Source organism: Artibeus jamaicensis, unplaced genomic scaffold (genome assembly GCF_021234435.1).
Source record: "Artibeus jamaicensis isolate MK-2021 breed Jamaican fruit bat unplaced genomic scaffold, CSHL_Jam_final contig_240, whole genome shotgun sequence".
Taxonomy (NCBI): domain Eukaryota; kingdom Metazoa; phylum Chordata; class Mammalia; order Chiroptera; family Phyllostomidae; genus Artibeus; species Artibeus jamaicensis.
The window spans coordinates 25,029,174-25,048,612 of NW_026521506.1; the positions used below are offsets into that span (position 1 = coordinate 25,029,174).

General features: G+C 37.3%; 1 protein-coding gene across 11 annotated transcripts in view; it reads left to right on the plus strand.

Annotated features, from left to right (window-relative positions):
* NEXMIF (neurite extension and migration factor) overlaps nt 1-19,439 on the plus strand; it is a 199,248-nt gene that overhangs the window by 144,634 nt on the left and 35,175 nt on the right. The window contains exon 1 of one of the 11 annotated variants that reach the window (XM_053662391.1): nt 5,972-6,106. The exons of the other annotated variants lie outside the window; for them this stretch is intronic. The gene's annotated coding sequence lies outside the window, so the exon portion shown is untranslated. Of the gene's footprint in view, nt 1-5,971; nt 6,107-19,439 lie in introns of those variants that run through there. 11 annotated transcript variants of the gene reach the window in all.

A 19,439-nucleotide genomic window follows, 5' to 3' on the forward strand; every position in this document is an offset into this window, starting at 1 on the left:
TGAACGTCATGTGTTTGTTTCTATGTATTAGGTAGTGCTGCTACATCTCCCATGCTTGGTAACGTAACATAATTTAACAGGTGTCCTGTACAGTCCAGTGGTGTAGATACACTCAAGTGCTACATAATGACATTTCAGCAAGTGATAGATTGCATATAAAATGGTGGTCCAATAAGATTATTTATTATGGGGCTGAAAAATTCCTGTCATCTAGTGACAATGTAGCTGTCATAACATCCTAGTGCAAATGCATTACTCATGTGTTTGTAGTGATGCTGTCGTAAACAAACCCACTGCACTATCAGTGAAATAAAAGTATAGTTCATAAAATTATCTACAATATGTAATACTTGAAAATAATGATAAACAACTGAGTTGCTGGTTTATACATTTACTATACTATGCTTATTATTATTTTACAGTGTAAACCTTCTACTTTAAAAAAAAAGGTTGCTGTAAAACAGTGTGCTGTGTTTTGCTGGCAGAAGCCTCATATATCTTGTGATTGCATCTCTTGATTGTACCATTTTCTCTTGTTCCTGATTTAATTTCATGTTGTTTTGTTCATCATGGCTCCTAAACATACGAATCTACTGTTAATGTTGCCAGCAAGAGGCCACATCAAATGATTGATCTAAAAACAAAATTAAAAGTGATTAAGGACTATAAATGTAGAGAATCGGTGATGGTTATTGTTCATCAGAGAGGCATGTCCCATTCCACTACAGCTGTGATCTTGAAGAACAAGAACACAGTGATAGAAGCCCTTAAATGATCTGCTTAATTGAAGGCAATGAGACTAACAAAAATTCTAGAAGGGACCATATCAGACATGGAGAAACTTCTAGTGGCCTGGATTGAGGACCAGATACAGAGGCATATCCCTCTCAGTACCACTACAATTACAGCCAAAGGAAAAAGTTTGCGATGTTGTAAGAAAAGGCTGTACCAGACTATGATGTTGAATTTACTGCTAGTTCTGGGCTATTTAAATGATTCAGGAATTGTTATTCACTCCATAATGTGAAATTGAGTGATGAGTTTCTGAAGGCTGATGTAAAAGCAATTGAAGAATTTTTGAAACTTTAGACATGCTGATTATGAAGGAAAACTACTTGCCAGATGAAATATTCAATGTGGATGAAGCATCCCTATTCTGGAAACAAATGCCTGAAAGCACTTTTATCCATAAGGAGGCCAGTCATTGCCAGGTGTCAGGGCTTTTAAGGATAGGATAACAGTTTTGCTTGGGAGCAGTGTTGCAGGCTACAAATGTAAACCCTCTGTGATCTGGCACAGTGAGAACCCCAGGGTCTGCAATCACATCAATAAGCACAACTTCCAGTGAACTATAGGAGCAATATGAGGTCATGTATGATTCAGCTTTTCCTCCAGGAGGCGCTCCTGAATTATTATGGCAGAGAATTGAGAAAGTATTGTTAGAATAACATGCCTTTCAAGATTTTTACTTGTTGTTGATAGTGCTACCAGACATCCCTCCTTTACTTGGAGATCTTCATCCCAATATCAAAGTGGGTGTTTCTCCTTCCAAATACCACCTCTTTGATCCAACCAAAGGATCAAGGGATTATAGCAGCTATTAAGACTTACTACATGAAGGGGACCTTTGTCTAGGCTAATGCTGAAACTGAGGAAGACATTGATGCAGTTATGGAAGGATTAAAACAACTATGACTCTTCAGTAACCTTTCTTCGGATTGGGGTAATATCACCAAGGAATATATGAAAGGCATCTGGAAGAATACACTCAAGAGGTTCATCCATGACTTCAAAGGATTTATCAAGGATGAAGAAGTTGCAAAAATTAGCAAGGCTGTGGTTGAGATGGCATACAACTTTAAACCTGTCTGTGGATGACGGTGACATTGAGGAGCTCCTAGAGGTGGGCCCTGAGGAATTCACTAATGAATAGTTGGAACTGGAACAGAAATGCACAGGGGAAGAAAAAGCAAGAGAAAAGGAAACTGCAGGAGAAGAAAAAGAAGAACCTTCAAGAAAATCCACCACGAAGGGTTTAGCAAAAGCTTTTAAAGACTTCACAAGCTCCTTAAAAAGTGTAAAAATCTGGACACCAACTCAGTTTTCATTAATATAAAGGTATACTTATGGTGTGTTATCTACTTGCAAGCAAATCTGTGATTTAAAAAAAAAGGAACAAACCACCATGGACATATTTCTGAAAAGGGTGACATCTCCTCAAGAAGAGTCTCAAGCAGGTCCTTCAGGAGAGACTCCAGAAGAAGACACTGTTATCATGGGAAATAGCAATTTCATGTGTGTTACTGCCCCCAAAGATCTTCTAGTGGGACAGTTTGTGGAGATGGGAGACAGTGATATTGATGATTCTGAGCCTGTGTAGGCCTAGGCTAGTGTATGTGTTATTGTCTTAGCTTTTAAAAAAGTTAAAAAGTAGACAAATAAATTTTAAAATAGAAAAAAAGCTTATAGAATAAAGATATAAAGAAATATTTTATACAGCTATATGATATATGTGTGTTTTCAGCTATGCTATTATAAAAGAGTTAAAAGTTTACATTTTTAAAAAGTTTAGAAAGTGAAAATTTATAGGAAGCACAGATTAATTTTAATTATTGAAGAAAGAAAAATACTTTTTATAACTTTAGTGTAACCTAAGTGTACAGTGTTTTTAAAGTCTGTAGTAGTGTTCAGTAATGTCCTAGGCCTTTGCATTTACTCACCACTCACTGACTCACTCAGAACAACTTCTAGTCCTGCAAGTTTTATTTATGGTAAGTGTCCTATACAAGTGTACCATTTTTTAGTCTTTTATATTATATTTTATTGTACATTTTCTATGTTTAGATAAACAAATACTTACCATTGTGTTACATTTGCCTACATGCTATACAGGTTTGTAGCCTAAGAACAATAAGCTGTTCAACCAGGTTTGTGTTAAGTATACACTATGAAGATTGCATAAGGATGAAGTCACTTAATGAAGCATTTCTCAAAACATATCTCTCATTAAGTGACACATGACTGCATTTATTTTATACTTTCAGTTTTAATCTGATACTACCTCATTTATTTTTTGCTCAAATATTTCCAGTTTTGACCATTGGGAATTTTTCAGATTGGCCCCTGTGCACCTTTGAAATGCTCCCTTCCTTTTATCTTTTTAGGACTCTCTTATTTTCTGGTACTATACAATATTCTAGACTCACCTGGTACTTTCCCTGCCCTAATCCTAGAATCAGCCATTTCCTCCAAGGAACCTTGGTTCCTTTTACTGGGGAGTTATGTTTAGAAACCAAGATCTGGGAATGATCGTTGTTACTGAGCTATCATTGCTTTTAAGCTTTCTTAATGGACAGAATTAGGTAATATATATTTGTATACTAACCCATATCTATAATTGTTTCTGTGTTTTCTATTCATTCATTTGTATATATATTAAGCTAAACACGAGTTAGTACTCTAATCCATTACTATAGGTTCATTCTAATCTTCATTTTTTAATGTCTAACTTTCCTTTTCACAGTGAGCAACCTGGCTTTCATGATTTACCATCCACTTATTTATTTGTTCAGCACCAATATACATGTAAAGTAATGTCAGAATTGTTTACCTATATACCATAAGAAACAAATTTATCAACTAGAATACAGTTTTTATGTATGCTTCTTTTGTCTTTACCCTCATAATTTCAGACAAAACACAATTTTACAAAGTTAAGTCAACTTTGTACCCACACCCAGTGCAGTTGTGTAATCCAGTTAGACTTATTTGTCACAGCCTGCATTCCATCCTGGATTCCTCAATATCCTGGTTGATTCTTTAATTTGCACATACTAAGCTCATTCTCTGTGAATAATATTGATAGCTCTATATGTTTTGACAAGTGCATAATATCATGTATTCACCACTCTGGTACCATACAGAAGAGTTTTATTATTCTCAAAATTCTTCTGTGTGTTTCCTGTGTGTTAACCAACACCCTTTCCCCCCAACAGCTGGTAAATACTGACGGGTATTCCATCCTTATAGCTTTACTTTTTCTCTGGTGTTTTATGAATAGAATAATACAATATGTAGCCTTTTGGCCATAGCTACTGTCTTTTAACAAGATGTACTTTGGACTTATCCATGTTATTGTATAAATTGATACCTTTTTCAAAGTTCCCTTTTATCACTCAATAATATTGCATAGTAAAGATGCTTATTCATTCTCCCGTTGAAGGATGTATTGATTGTTTATAGCTTTTTAAAATTATGAATAAAATTGCTGTAAACATCTACATGCAGGCTTTTGTGTGGAAATAAGTTTTCAATTCACTTGGGTGGACTAGCTAGATTGCATGGTACATCTGTGTTTAAATTACTAACTTTTAACACAACCCTTTCCAAGAAGACTGGCCTGAGAATGTGTGTATAGTGCAGTGGGGTATCTGTCGCTGAGTTCAATTGGAATAGAGATCATTTTCACACCATATTCCATATGGATGGAAAATGGAGCATTCACAAGATGTCTCCTCCCAAAGGTACTAGAAAGATGAAATTTCTAAAAATGACCACTAGATGGCAGAATACTTGGAGGCACCCTGGGAGCTGAAAATATTTAGAAGATTTTAAGATACTTATAATTTCACGACCTTCTCCTCTTCTCTTTCCTTGGTAAAGGCATAGTTAACCCAAAATAAGAAAATACGATACAAAATTTCTGGCTCCTAGCATGTACCTTCCTGCTGATTCAGAAAGTTAGCCTTGGGTTTTATGTTAGGAAGCATTCCGACTAATAAATATATGTAATTATAAACTTTGGGTTAGATAACAAGTTTTGACCTGGAATGGGGTATGCAATATAATGTCATGTTTGTGTCCCTTGCAGACCTCTCTACAAAGTAGAAGAAGCTTGGAACCTTGATGCCTGGATTCTAATGCAAGCTATCTAGTGCTCAAACTCTCTTAGTCTCCTATTCATCATCTGTAAAATAAGGATAATAACATCTTCCCATTTACACTCAGAGGATTGTTGGAAAGGATCAACATAAGATAAATAACAGCAAATATATCAGAGGACCTTATAAATCTAACATCAACAAATATGAGTTATTAATTTTTACTGATCCAATCAGACAGAACATAAAATGATACACATGTTAGGTGGTATCATACATTAATAAGTAAGTCCTGAAGATACAATCTATTTTCTCATCAGGAAAAGTAGATATTTAGTTTTTTTAATAGATCATGTATTTTATTTATTTATTATACTTTATTTTTCAATTACAATTCACAGCCAATATTATAGTAGTTTCAGGTGTACACCCCAGTGATTAGACATATAACTTACTAAGTGATCATCTTGATAGATCTTGTACCCATCTGACACTATACATATGTATTAGAATATTACTGACTACATTCTCTATGCTATACTTTACATCCCCATAACTACTCCGTAAAAACCACTTTGTACTTTCTAATCTCTTCACCTTTTCACCAGTCCCTCCAATCTCCCTCCCACCTGGCAGCAATCAAAATGTTCTCTGTATCTATGAGTCTGTTTCTGTTCTGTGTGTTCATTTGTTTTGTATTTTAGATTCAATTGGTTTTTAATTGAATTTATTGGGGTGACATTGGTTTACAAAACCATACAGGTTTCAAGTGTACAGCTCAATAAGACATCATATGCACACTGCATCATGCGCTCATCACCCCAAGCAAAGTCTCATTCCATCTCCATTCCCCCACCTTTGCCTACCTCCATGTCACCACCCACTCTCCCACTTTCTCTCTGGCTACCACAACACTGTTTTCTGTGTCTGTGTGTCATATGTATATATATATATATATATATATATATATATATATATATATATATATATATATATATGGTTTTTGGCTAGTACCTTCACCTTCTTTCATTTGGTCCCCCCTACCTTCTCTCCTCTAATAGCTGTCAGTCTGTTCCATTTGTCCAAGTCTGTTTTTATTTCATTCATCAGTTTATTTTGTTCATTGGATTCCACATATAAGTGAGATCATATGGTATTTGTCTCTCTCTGACTGCTTATTTCACTTAGCATAATAGTCTCCAGATCCATCCATGCTACCACAAAAGGTAAGAGTTCCTTCTTTTTATTGCTATGTAGTATTCCATTGTATAAATGTACCACAGCTTTGTTTATCCACTCATCTACTGATGGGCACTTAAGCTGTTTCCAGATATTGGCTATTATAAATAATGCTGCTATGAACATAATGGTGCATATATTCTTTTGAATTAGTATTTCAGGATTCTTAGAATATATTGCCAGCCATGGAATCATGGGATCAAAAGGCAGTTCCATTTTTAATTTTTTGAAGAAACTCCATGCTGTTTTATAAAGTGGCTGTACCAGTCTACATTCCCATCAGCAGTACACAAATGTTCTCCTTTCTCCGTACCCTCACCAGCACTTGTTTGTTGATTCATTGATGATAGCCATTTTGACAGGTATGAGGTGATATCTCATTGTGGCTTTAATTTGCATCTCTCTGATGATTAGTGACATTGAACACTTTTTCATATGTCTATTAGCCATTTATATGTCCTCTTTGGAGATGAGTCTATCAAATTTTTGCCCATATTTTTTAGTTGGATTTTATTCCTGGCATTGAGCTGTATATGTTCTATCTTTCAATGAATCCTCTGGGATTTTTTTTAAAGATTTAATTAATTATTTTTAGAGAGAGAGAAAGAGCGGGAGAAAGATATGGAGATAAACATCAGTGCATGGCTGCCTCTAACACAGCCCCTACTGGGGACCTGGCCTGAAACCCAGGCATGTGCCCTGACTGGGAATAGAACCAGCAACCCTTTGGTTCTCAGGCCAGCACTCCATCCACTGAGCCACACAGCCAGGACTATATAAGTTCTCTGTATGTATGCAGATTAACCCCTTATCAGATGTTTCATGGTAATTATGTTCTCCCATTCACTGGGTTCCCTTTTCATTTTCTTGATGGTTTATTTTGCTGTACAAAAGCTTTTTAGTTTTATGTAGTCTGATTTGTTTATCTTTTATTGTTTCTTTTGCCCTAAGAGACATATTGGCAAAAATATTGCTGCAACAGATGTCTAAGATTTTACTGCCTATGACTTCTTCTAGGAGTTTTATGGTTTCATGACTTACATTTAAGTCTTTAACCTATTTTGAGTTTATTATTTTATGGTATAAATTGGTGGTCTGGTTTCATTTTTTTGCATGTTTCTATACAATTTTCCCAATATCATTTATTGAAGAGACTGTCTTTACTCCATAGTATGCTTTTACCTTTGTTGTCAAATATTAGTTGACCATAAAGCTGTGGGTTGATTTCTGAGCTCTCAGTTCTGTCCATTGATCTATAAGCCTGTTTTTACCAGTACCAGGCTGTTTTGATTACAATGTACTTTTAGTATAGTTTGATATCAGATACTGTAATATTTTTAACTTAATTCTCCTCTATCAAGGTTGCTGAGGATATTCATGGTCTTATGTGGTTTTATATAAATTTTTGGAAAATTTGTCCTAGATCTGTGAAATATGCCATTGGTATTTTAATACAAATTGGTTCAATCTATAGATTGCTTTGGGTCCTGTGGAGATTTTAATGATATTGATTCTTCCAATCCATGGACATGGTATATGCTTCCAATTATTTGTATCTTCCTTAATTTGTTTTTTTTCAATGTCCTATATTTTTTTAGTATAGGTTTTTACCTCCTTAGTTAAATGTATTCCTAAGTATCTTACTTATTTTTTTGTTGCAATAGTAAATGGGAATGTTTTCTTAACTTCTCTTTTGAATAGTCCATTATTGGTGTGTAAGAATGTGACTGATTTCTGAATATTAATTGTGTCCTGCTACTTTGCCAAATTTATTTTTTAGATCTAGTAGTTTTCTGGTGTAGTCTTTAGGTTTTCTATATACAATATTATGTCATTTACAAATAATGACAGTTTTACTGTTACATTGTAAGAGACAGAGTCTTAGGTATTTGCCAGGACTGGGCAACCCACCTTGCTGAGATGTGGTGCTTTCTTTGGGGGAAGGGTCAGAGAGGGAACAATGCCGCTTGATTGGCTTTTGTGCCACTTTCAGTCACTTCTCCTGCTACCCACAAGCAAATTGGGTTCTTCTGGTGCTGATTACCAGGTGGGTGGGTTTGTGTACATTCTAGGACCCCGTGGGTCTCTCTAATGCACTCTCCGTTGAGGCTGGGAATTTATCTTATCACCGCAATCCCCACAGATTTTTACAACCAGAAATTTAGAGGCTGTAGTTTTCTGCACTGGAACCCTGGGTTGCACAATCTGTCTTGCTCCCCAGTTGTTCCTCCTGGCTTATCTGTACACGAATGTGGAACTGCCCAGTTTGCCAGAAGCCACCTCTTCCACCTGGCCTGACGCCCTGCTGTGTGCCCTGTCTGCCTTGGCTTCCCGTCTCCGCTCCTCATACTGGTCTGAATGAGTGTTTAACTCCTTGGTTGTCAGACATCCATACATTTCAATTCTCTGGCAGATCTGGTTGTTTTTGTTTTTAAATTCATTGTTATCCTTCTTTTGGTTATGCAAGGAAGCAAAGCATATCTACCTACTTATTTTGCCTTCAATTTTAAATGATCATCTTGCTGGATAGAGTAGTGTTGATTGCAGGTCCTTGCTTTTTATCCCTTTGTATATTTCATGTGAATCCCTTCTGACTTGAAGTGTTTCTGTTGAGAAATCATCAGACAGCCTAATGGGAACTCCCTTATAGTTAACTATCTTTTCTTGCTGCCTAATGGTTCTCTCTTGGTCTCTAACCTTTGCTGGTTTAATTATGGTGTCTCTTTGTATAGCTCTTTTGGGTTCATCTTGATTGGGACTCTATGCTTCCTGGACTTGTGTGACTTTTTCCTTCACCAGGTTAGGGGAAGTTTTCAGCCATTATTCCTTCAAACAGGTTCACTGTCTGTTTATTCTGGTACCCCTGTGATGTAGATGTTGTTATGCTTGATCTTGTCTCAGAGGCCCCTTAGATTTTCTCATTTTTTAAGTTCTTTTTTCTTTTTGGTGCTCTGCTTGGGTGCTAACTCTTATCTTGTCCACTAAATCACTGATTCAATAGTCTACTTCATTTAACCTGCTGTTGATTCCTTTTAATGTATTCTTCATTTCAGATATTGTGTTTTTCATTTCTGATTGGTTCTTTTTTATGGTTTCTATGTCTTTTTTAATGCCTACTATCTTTTTGGTTAAGTTGTCATTGAGATAATCTATTCTTCCCCTAAGTTCCTTGAGCATCCTTATAACCATTGTTTTAAACTCTGCATCTGGTATTTTAGTTGCTTCCACTTTATTTAATTCTTTTTCTGGCTGTTTCTCTGGTTCTTTTATTTGGAGTCTATTTTTTGTTTCCCCATTTTGTCTCTATGTATTAGGTAGATCTGATGTGACTCCCAAACTTGTTACAATGGCTTTATGATGAAGGTGTCTTTTGGGGCTCAGTGGCACAGTCTTCTAGATCACCTGAACTTTGTGCTCCAGGAAAGCACAAAGTTTCTTCTGGGTTATGTACACCCTCCTTCTGTAGTTGAATTTTGAATGCTTTAGCTGTTTTGTGGGTGGAGTTAACACTTCAGTCTGGCTGACTATGTACATAAACCTCAAACACCATGTATGAGACACTATGCAGGGGTTTCCCCCCACCAGGGCAGAGTTGTTTTCAGCAAGGTCTGGTGCCTACCATAATCATCCTTTGGGTGTGTTGCTTGCATAGCTAGTTGGGTAAACTTCTAGAGGTGTGGTCTGATGCCCACCTCTTGTGTTGATTCTGGTCCACTTGGTTGTGGTTAAGGTACAGGTTGATGTCAGACATTGTGTGTAATCAGTTTTGAGATACATGTCTGGAGCTACCATACTGTTCACAAGTTGTAGCCGTGGCTACTGCACCTGGGTGTGTGTGGTGGGGGCCAATCTGTGTATAAGGATTGTCTTTCTCCAGCTTAGAGCTGGGAGAAGATCTGTGAAAGGACCAAGGCTCCTGGAGGTTTGCCTCCACCTGTCAGCTGCTCTACCTCCCTTTGACGTTGCATGGTTTTCCTTCAGAACCTTCTGAAGAAAGACTGTATAGTGGTCCCTGGCTAGCCACAAACCACAGCCCCCCTCCACAGGTTGTGAACTTGCTATAGAGGGGCAACTGAGTTTGGGAGGACAGGGCTAATGTTTCCCCTACTTGGGGGGTCACACAGTTGGGCCCTCAATGTAGGGGAAATGGTCCCTATTCCTGAACCAAATCACTCAGTTTTTGCCCAAGTCTTCAACTTTAGTTACCACTGGAAGGGCTCACTGCAGATCTAGATTGGGTGCAGTTAGCCATCCCATCTGCAGAAGCAAGCTCAACCATCCTGGGGTCAGGGGGACAGATGACCCCTCTGTAGGACTTGAGCATGGCAGAGTGGTATTGCCAGCAGTTGCAAGACCGGGCAGTGCACTCCCCAGGCTGGTGCTATAACAGTAGAAGTGCTCAACTCTGAAAAGATTGTGTCTGGATCTCTAGCAGACACTCTTCTCTCCCAGGCAGACTGAATCCCCACTGATTTTCATCACCAGATGCTATGCAGGCTCCCCTCTGGTCTCTGTTGCTCTGTGTTGGGGATCCGTGCATTAGCCTGAGACCCCTCTCTCCTGGCGTAGGGATTTTTGCAGCTGCAATATCTCTCAGGCTTCTCAGCTGCCACTGCACCTGGGTGTAGGGGCCAGTTTTTTCTGTGTCTCTGCTCCTCTTGCCAGTCTCTATATGGTTTCTTCTGTAATCCTTTCTTATAATATTTCAGTTTAGCCAGACTGAAGTTGTTTGTTCGGGTTGATTGCTCTATAATTTATATGTAAATCTGTGTTAGGGCTGGGAGTAAGTGAGTGTAGCTTCCACCTACTCTGTAGCCATCTTGGAATCCTCCAATTCAATTGTTGATAGATATGTATTTATTGCCATTTTATTTTTCATTTTTTCCCTTCTTCTTAAAGAAGGGCCTTAACATTTTATGCAATACTCGTTTGGTGGTGATGAACTTATTTAGCATTTTCTTCTCTGGGAAACTGTGTGTTCTTCAGTTCTAAATGATAGATTTGCTGGGTAGAGTAGTGGTGGTTGTAGGTCTTTGCTTTTCATCACTTTGAATATTTTTCACCAATCACTTCTAGACTTCACAGTTTCTGTTAAGATATCAGCCAACAGTCTTATGGGAGGTCCATTGGCACTTCCAAGGTTCTCTCTTTGTATTTAACCTTTTGCATTTTTATTATGTTGTGTCTTGACGTGGGCCTCTTTGAGTTCATCTTGTTTGGGACTCTCTGTGTTTCCTGGACTTGTATATCTATTTCCTTCACCAGGTTATGGAAGTTTTCTGTCATTTTTTTCAAATAGGTTTTCAATTTCTTGCTCTCTTCTCCTTCTGGCACCATCATGATGCAAATGTTGGTGTGCTTGAAGTTGTCCCAGAGGCTCCTTATGCTATCTTCATTTTTTTATCCTTATTCTTTTTTTGTTATTCTGATTAGGTGCGGGGGGGTGTTACTTTATCTTTCAAAGGACAGAGAATACATGGATGTCCTGCCATTAAGAAAACTCATTGCTCCTTTGAAATATTTGACAGGTTGTATATAAAGACCAATAGCTGTCAAAGTGGAGGGGGCTGGGTGAAAAATGATGAAGGGATTAAGCAATATATCACATTGATACAGACAACAGTATGGTAATAGCCAGAGGGAAAGGGAGGTTGGGAGAGGTGGAAGCAAGCAAAGGAAGAATAAATGGGGATGCAAAGACACTTTGCTTTGGGTGATGGACATAGGATGCAGTGTGCAAATGATGTTTTGTTCAGTTGTACATTTGAAATCTCTGTGCTTTTGTGAACCCATGTCACCCCAATAAACTCAATAAGGAAGAATTAAGGCATTCCTTGTTCTACCTTGTCATTTCTTATGACAGTGTCTCCTACCCCTCACCCCAGTAAAAATACTAGCCCTTGTATTTGTATGGCATTTTATACTTTTCTAACACTTTCCTTTACATTATTCGATCTTTAGAATATTTTTTGTTCAGGTTCCAAAGCCAAGTTCAAATGCTATTTTCTACAAAGGGAAATTTAATTTTAACTTCTATGACTGCTTGAGAAACTTTCTGTGATTATCCCCTGCTATTTAACCATTTTTTTCTATTTTTATTCTAATTATTACTAAGCATATCTTATTTATGAGACTATAGAATTTTCAATGGAAAAATATAGACTTCATCAACAACTAACATATAGCAGACAAGTAATGAATAATGGAGCTGAAATAAAGTAGGAAACAAATGCTTGAAATTTAGATAATTTTACCAAACTTAGTTACTCTAATTACTGGCAGAACTGGAACTTGAATTCAAATTTTCTCCTAATCCTTTACTACTATTTTAAATTCTCTACTACCCTGTTTCCCTTGTCCTGGCTTCTTATTGCAGATGACATTTGCCCTTCAGCAGGAGGGAGGTAAGCAAAGTCTCTAATAGTAAGGAAAGGCTTTAAGAAGCTGGTGGACTTTGACATATGGGTCTAATTTCACTGAACAAGATACAGAGGGAAGGTGTTTGAGACAAAGCTGGCAGTAAAAGCACATAGGAAAATAAGAGTAAGAGCACGATATGGGGAGTGATGAGACCAAGCCTGATAACCAGAGCAGCAGGAATTGTTTGAGGCAGATTCCAAAAGCCATGCAGAAATTTTGGGATGTGATGTGGTAGAACATAAAGGCCCATGCAAGCAGTTTCATGTGGGGGAACTGTCTGTCGTAGGAAGACTTAGTTTTCTGGTCTGCCATCCTTTTGGAAGTCACAACTGATGGTAGTGGTCTAAGTCCCTAAACCTCCTGCCTCCTGGCTTGGTCAACTTTTAATATGAAGTATACTTTATTAAATATTCTAACTCACTTGGTAGTATAAAATGTTAGTTGCCAAATTTCCAAACCTAAGGCCAGAAGGAGCTCTCTTTCAATTTTGAAAGTTTCTGAACTCCTTGTCATGATAATGAGGATTTTGCCTTGCCTAACAGATGCTGCCAGCCCTTGAGGCCTCTCTCTGGTACCCTGAATTAGGGGAGTTTAAAGTAAATGGAGCTCCTGAGGGAGAGCATGTGTCCTTAAATCACCCTCCCCTCAACCTTTTTCATCTCTGGATTTAGCCTCTGTCATTCTTCACCATTTGCTTCAGGAAACTCAAATTCTTACCTGCTATCCAGGCTTTCAAATGTCCATATCCATGCCCTGTCCTAAAGAATAGCAAATGTTGAAAAACCATTAGCCTTCAATAACAGAGCTACACCAAACCCTGTAAGAGGCAACATCTTAGTGTAAATTCCATATATGCCAAATCTGATGCTTCTCTCTTGTTCCGTGTCCCTGCCCTCCTCCCCCACTTCTCTCTCCATATACTCTCCCTCTGACTCTCTTTCTAAACATAATTCTTATGGTTATTTGTTCAATACCATATTTGAACAAAATAGGATATATTTCATATTTGGAAGTAGACAAAAATATAAAACTGCTCTCATCTGTTCACACCACTAACCTCCTAATTCAGTTGTCCCTTCTGGAGATCCTAGCAACCTCTCCCAATGTTCTTTTCCAACCAATACTGTATATGCTCTTTTTTTTTTTCTGGAGAGAGGTGGAAGTTCGCCAAAATCTGCTTTGTACCTGTTCCAAATGGAAGCCTCTGAAAGCTAAAGGGAGAAGAAACAGAAGGTGATAAGTGTAATCTATGCCCTTATAACAGAATTGTGGGAGCTATTGTGGAATAATAGAAGGAGCACAGGTCTGAAGACTAAATTTTGGACTTAGTTTTCTTTTAACTAACAGTTATCCAGCCTTTACATATATTTCTCACACATTTATGTGCCTTAAAGCTAAGGATCACAGTTCATGTTTGTGTCATCTGACAGTATTTAACATACAGTTGATGTTCAGTTGTGTCACCAGGGCCCCCACTGTGCTGTAACCTACCTTCTCTGCCCAACTTCTCTATGCTCTTGGTTCAGGTATTATTTCTACAACTTTCTAGCTCTGAGGCCTTGGGTAGGTTTTATAACTTCTGTGATTCTGACTTTGTTTCACCTTACATAAAAAAGATATAATACCTGCTTTTTAGTTGTATTGCATAGATCTGATAAAATTATGTATATGAAATGCTTCATAACCTATAAAGTAATGAGGAAAATATAAAGACATTTTAGTCAAGAAATCTCAAAAAGCACCAAATTTTATCACAAACATGAACCATTATTCAAAATAGATTATGTTGTGTAGTTTCAGGCCTACTTATAGACCCAGGTTTGCTTAGGTTTTAGCTTACCTGGCTATTTTAATTAAAGTTGACATTAGGGAAGAAAAAAATCTAACCTTTATCTACGTTTGATACAAAAACCAATAACAATTACATCAGTTGAATGTAAGTAGATTTCACTTTTCTTTGGTATCTTAGTGAAATTACCTAAAGAATATCCAAGAGTAATTAAAGCAGAATAGCTCTGGCAGAAGAAGTACTTTAAAAGCAATTAGTAAAATGTAACAAACTTAGATGCAAACTGTATCTATATTCCCTCAGCCATTTCAAACATAAACTATATAAAATTTGTGTTCTAAATTCCCCAAAGGAAATAGCAGCAAGGATATACCTATCTTTTGTTACATACCCGGCTCTGTGGTAGAGGCATGGTATGGTGATAGGTATAAAATCCTGAAAGCCTGCTTTCCAGGAGCTTAGTTCTGGTTGCATCCACAACACATAGAATGAATAAGTTTTTGTTTATGAGCTGGACCTTGAAAGGTAGAGTTTAGAGAGGCAGAGAGGAAGAAGCAAGGGACACCTTGCCTATGCTGGGATAGTAAATATGTCAAATGCTGTGCATGGTAATACACAAGGCTGCTGAGGTATGGTGGAGCCAGATCATGGAAGTCCTTGAAAGCCTGGTAGAGAAGACTGGATTTGACACAATAAAAAATGATGACTTATGAGTTCTTGAGCCAAGAGATTAATAAGAAAATAGTGTGTTAGGAGGCAATGTGCAGGGTGAATTAGAGTAGAAACAGGTAACTACTACCAAAAATCCATTTGATAGCTCCCCTTGTAGGATACGGTAGGCATGGAGAAAGACTTTTGAAAATAAGATATAGCTAAAGAAAAGTAAACAAGTTGAACTGGAGTTACAAGGTCACATTATGTTTTTTTTAATATTTTATTTTATTTATTATTTTTTTAGAGAGAGGGGAAGTGAAGGAGAAAGAGAGGGAGAGAAACATCAATGTGTGGTTGCCTTTCACATGGCCCCCACTGGGGACCGGGCCCACAACCCAGGTATATGCCCTGACTGGGAATTGAACTGTGACCTTTTGGTTCGCAGTCTGCACTCAGTCCACTGAGCTACACCAGCCAGGGCACATTATGTTTTATTTAATCAGTCAGAACTCTGGCATCGTAGGTGATTTGAGTGAAAAATGTGTTTCACTTACAAACAAAATTTTAACATTAAGTGATTAGTTTATAGGTTTAAAATGTAGTGAGTTCTCAGAGTTGAATCAGTGAATGGCTTCTGCACCTGACCTTTTTCCACCAGCAAACATGTATAAGAATATGTCTTCTCTAGGCTTTCTCACCAACTTACACTATACACAAAAATAAATTCAAGATGGATAAAAGATTTAAAAATAAGTCACAACACTATAAAAGTCCTAGAGAAGAACACTGGCAGGAAAATCTCAGATACTCCACACAGCAATATTTTCACCAATATGTCCCCTAGAACAAGGAAATAAATAAACAAATGGGACTTCATCAAAATAAAAAGCTTCTGCACAGCTAAAAAAAAAACATCAGCAAAATGAAAAGGGAACCAACCTTATGGGAAATGAAGAGTACAACAGGCAATAAAATCCAACTGAGTGGAGTGTCATGTCATCTGGCTTTCAAACTCTGGGCAGAGCCCTGGAGAAATATGGCAGAGCCTTCCTGAGGAAAACATGTTTTGTTTTTTATGTTGTTATTGTTGTTGTATAAGTTAGGAGAAGTACTGCCAAGGTTCTAAAAGCAAGATCACTCATCTACTTAGGTTAATTTACATGTATCTTGATTGCTTTGGAAAAGTGTCATGACTTTAGCTGAGAAAAAAAAACTATACATAGGTTCTTAAGATTTTTTTAAACTACAGCATTTCTCCAGTGCCCAAAGCCTGTTGTTCCTGAGAGAATCTGTCTGTTCTTTATAAAAAGGTGCCTCAACATGGCTGGAGTCCATGGGCAGACCATGCTCCTTGTTGCTATGGATCTATATCTAAAGTGATACTTGGTGTCAGAGTGTGGGAATGTCTTCAATTATTGTACACCTCACACACATGGCTAGGTTGCTTGAGTAGAATCAAATTTTATTGGCTTTGCTGTATTTACTTTTATGCCTTGCTATTGCTATTTATATATATTCAATATTGTTTTATATTACTTTCAGGTATATGGCATAGTGGTTAGACAATCATATACTTACAAAGTGTCCCCCACCCCGAGATATTTCCAGGGCCCATCTGACACCATACACAGTTATTAATACATTATTGACTATTTTCCCTGTGCTCTACATCCCTGTGACTACTCTGTAACTATCAATCTGTACTTCTTAATCCCTTTTTCATTCAGCCCCTCAACCCCCTCTCCTCTGACAACTCTCAGTCTGTTCTCTGTATACATGAGTCTGTTTCTGCTTTGTTTGTTTATATTGTTCTTTAGATCCACGTGTAAGTGAAATCACATGGTATTTGTCTTTCTATGGCTGATTTATTTCACTTAGCATAATACCTTCTAGGTCCAACCATGCTGTTGTACATGGTAATATTTCATTCTTTTTTATGACCAAATAATTTTTCATTACATACAGGGTGGGCAAAAGTAGGTTTACAGTTGTAATACAAATAAATAATACAATAATTAATAAATAATGATACAAGAGTAATGAGGCCTGTCCAGAAAAAAGTCCAACCATTGTTAATATAATGAGAACAGTTTGTGCAACATCGATGTAACCTGGCAGTCAAGAAGAGTGTACTGGAATGCACATGTGTGAACAATGATGACTTCACTGTACTAGTCAGTGGGGGTAGTAGGTGGATGTGTACTGTGAAGCCCCTGCATTTAAAATGACTGAGCGAATAGTGCAACCAATCTGCATCAAATCTTGCATGACTTAAACATTCCTCCACAGAAACCATTTGGATGATACAAAAGGCCACAACTATGGGCAACTGGTGATTGGCACCTTCATCAGGACAACACGCCTTTTCGTGCATCATGTCTTGTGCAGAGTTTTTTTGGTGAAACATCAAATTACCCAGGTGACTCAGCTTCCCCACAGCCCAGATTTGGCACCCTGCGACTTCTGGCTTTTCTCAAAACTAAAATCACTTTGGAAAGGGAAGAGACTTCGGACTGTTGATGAGATTCAGGAAAATACAATGGGGCAGCTGATGGCAATTGGGAGAACTGTGTGAGGTCCCAAGGTGCCTACTTTGAAGGGGATTGAGGTGTCATTGTCCTATGTGCAATGTTTCTTCTATCTTCTTTAATAAACGTCTCTGTTTTTCATATTACATGGCTGAATACTTTCTGGACAGGCCTTGTAAACTCTGTTTTGCATGCTCAGAACTATAAACCTACTTTTACCCACCCTTGTGTGTGCCACATCTTTTTTCAGTCATCTATTGATGGCATTTAGAATGCCTCCATATCTTGATTATTGTAAACAATATTGCAATGAACATAGGATATATTTATGCTTTCACATTTGTATTTTGGGTTTCTTCAGATATATATTGAGAAGAGGAATGACTGAGTCATAAGATCATTACATTTTTTAATTTTTTGAGGTAACTTCATACTGTTTTCCATACTGGCTGCACCAGTTTGCATTTCTACCAGCAATGCACAGTTTCCCTTTTCTCCACATCCTCACCAACACTTGTTATTTGTTGATTTATTGATGATAACCACTTTGACAGGTGTGACTGGCCATTATTACATTAGGGTCTTGTAATGTAGTTTGATATCAGGTAGCATGATAATTCCAAATTTGTTCTTTCTCAAGACTACTGTGGCTGTTCAAGGTCTTTTTGGTTCCATATAAATTTTTGGAATATTTCTTCTGTGTGGAAAAACACCACTGATATTTTGATAGGAATTGCATTGAACCTATAGATTGCTTTGGGTAGTATAGACATTTTATTTTATTATTATTTTTTTTACCAGAAAAATGTTTTTATTCTCATTTCTTTTTTTTAATTTTTATTTAATTATTTTTCAAGTACATTTTTTGTCTATTTCTCCCATCCCAGCCCCCCCCCCCGCCCCATCTCCCCACCTCCCTCCCATTCCCCGCCCCCAGTCCTCATCACTGTGTCTTTCATACTTATTCCTCAAAATCCCTCCCCATTTTTCCCCTTAAATTCCCTTCCCTCTCCCCTCTGGTCACTGCCCACTTGTTCTCTATTTCAGTGTCTGTTTTTATTCTGTTTGCTTGTTTGTTTTATTGTCTAGCTTCCTGTCAAAGGTGAGATCATATGGTATTTGTCCTTCAATGCCTGGCCTATTTCACTCAGCACGCGAGCATGGCAAATCCCTCCATTTATTTGCATTTTATTTAATTTATTCAATATAATATAGTTTTCTGAGTACAGATCTTTCACTTCTTTGGTTAAATTTATTCCTTGGTATTGTATTTTACTGATGCAATAGTAAATGGGATTGTTTTTCCTAGTTTCCTTTTCTGATAGTTCATTGTTGGTATATAAAAATGCAACCAATTTCTGAATATTTATTTTGTTTCCTGCTACTTTAATGAATTAATTTATCAGCTCTGGTAATTTTTTTGTGGAATCTTTAGGGCTCATGTCATCTGAAAATAATGACAGTTTTACTTCTTCCTTTACAAATTGGATGCCTTTCATTCCTTCTTCTTGTCTGGTCACTGTGGCTAGGACTTCCAGTACTATGTGGAACAAGAGTGGTGAAAGTGGACATCCCTACTTGTACATGCTCTTAAGAGAAACAATTTTAGCTGCCTCTGTTTAGTATGATATTAGCTATGCTTTTTCATAAATGGCCTTAATTCTCTGTTGAGTCATGTTTCCTCTATTCCCACTTTGCCAAGAGTTTTTATCATAATTAGATGCTAAATTTTGTCAAATGCTTTTCTGCATCTATTGATGATTGTATGATATTTATTATTCATTTTGTTTATGTGGTACATCATGTTAATTGACCTGAAGTTAGTGAAACAACTTTGCTTTCCAGGAATGAATTTCAATTGATCATGGTATATAATCTTTTCAATGTATTGCTGAATTTGGTGTGCTAATATATCTTGAGGATTTTGCA